Source organism: Mustela lutreola, chromosome 13 (genome assembly GCF_030435805.1).
Source record: "Mustela lutreola isolate mMusLut2 chromosome 13, mMusLut2.pri, whole genome shotgun sequence".
Classification (NCBI taxonomy): Eukaryota; Metazoa; Chordata; class Mammalia; order Carnivora; family Mustelidae; genus Mustela; species Mustela lutreola.
The window spans coordinates 24,942,594-24,944,192 of NC_081302.1; the positions used below are offsets into that span (position 1 = coordinate 24,942,594).

General features: G+C 31.3%; 1 non-coding gene across 1 annotated transcript; it reads right to left on the reverse strand.

Moving 5' to 3' along the window:
- Positions 1-412: 412 nt before the first annotated feature.
- Positions 413-492, reverse strand: LOC131814219 (small nucleolar RNA SNORD103/SNORD85). The gene has a single exon (XR_009347210.1). It is a non-coding gene; the product is annotated as a small nucleolar RNA SNORD103/SNORD85 (small nucleolar RNA).
- Positions 493-1,599: the final 1,107 nt, after the last annotated feature.

Genomic DNA, 1,599 nt, shown 5'->3' on the forward strand with positions numbered 1-1,599 from the left:
TAATATAAAGGAAAAAATTTTAAAATTTCTTATAAATAACAGAGCAATAGTCCAAGAAAACTTTATCCTTTTAAGAGAGAGAAAAAAACAAGTTTTAATTTTGTACCAGTGCACTTTTAATATTAAACTTAATTTAACTTAATTAAGTTTTTTCTAATCATAGCCAGCTTGACCACAAATTAATATTCCTTTCTAAAGATTCTTTTTTCATAAGCCTTCTGTAATTTTCTTTTTCACATTCAGATTTTGTCTTGTTTTTCTCTTTCTCACTTTAAAATAAGGAGCATCTCTTTAGGCAAAATTATTTTCTTTTCCCTCAACAAAAGTGCATTTTCACATCTCATACCCCTTCTTACCAAAACATATTTAACTTAGCTTGTATACAGAATTGTTTCCCTTGTCTTTTTTAGTTGTTTTGACTACAATTGTTAATTAGAATTCTCATTACTGAACTTGGTTCTCAGTGAGGGCAAGTGGCTCACCTTTAGAAACTTTAACTAAAAAGTAAGCAATTGTAAACTGTCCGTTACACCAGAATTCTTCACACTGGCACATTTATGAATGTATTTCATATTTTCTAAACATACATGCTTCCTTATAGTATATGTTTTATTTTCAGTGTGGCATGAGTGTTTACTAATAGACCCAAAGATCCTTTAGTTCTTCTGTAAAAAGAAGCCAAAAGGAGATAAATTTATGTTCAGAAATTAATGCCTCAGGATTTTATATTATTCATAAATGATCTGAATAATTGACAAACTTATCATTTAGCTTAACTTAGCAAAACTTAAAGGTTTCAGGCTACCAAAAAAGATTTGGGGAAACTATTTGAAAAAGTAACCTAAAGACTTTGTATTCTATTTATATCTGTGTAAATCATTTGCTCTTAACAATTACGTTTAGATTACTCATGAAAACTTCATGAGATATTAGACAAACTCAGCCATCATCCAGCCTATTTTTCTTACAGACAAATTCTTGTAAGATATCTAATATAAATTTACTGGACTAGTAAACCGAGGCAGAAAAATGTCATATGTCTGTGAGTTTATATTATACTATTATATTCAGTGTTGATAACTCTAAAGTCATACCTTTTGTAATTAAACTAGTGAATGTAAACTAGCTTTTTTTTTTTTTTAAAGATTTTATTTATTTATTTGACAGCCAGAGATCACAAATAGGCAGAGAGGCAGGCAGAGAGAGGAGGAAGCAGGCTCCCTGCTGAGCAGAGAGCCCAATGTGGGGCTGGATCCCAGGACCCTGAGATCATGACCTGAGCTGAAGGCAGAGGTCCAACCACTGAACCACCCAGGCGCCTGAAACTAGCTTTAATATTGAATATCTTTCCAGCTGATATGAATCTGAAATGCATTTGGGCTACTTTCTGTTATATTTCTGAGAACTTTAAGAATGCAAAATTTATAAGCCCTTAATTTTAAGCCAATTAGATAGAACTCTTTACAAATTAATTTTGGCAATATTATCTGGAGGTAGAAAAATATTATATGGTATACAAATATAGACATACATAAACATACAGACCTCCACAGAAATCTCATAGCTTTCATTCCAAAACTTTGGCCATGAATCTGGTAC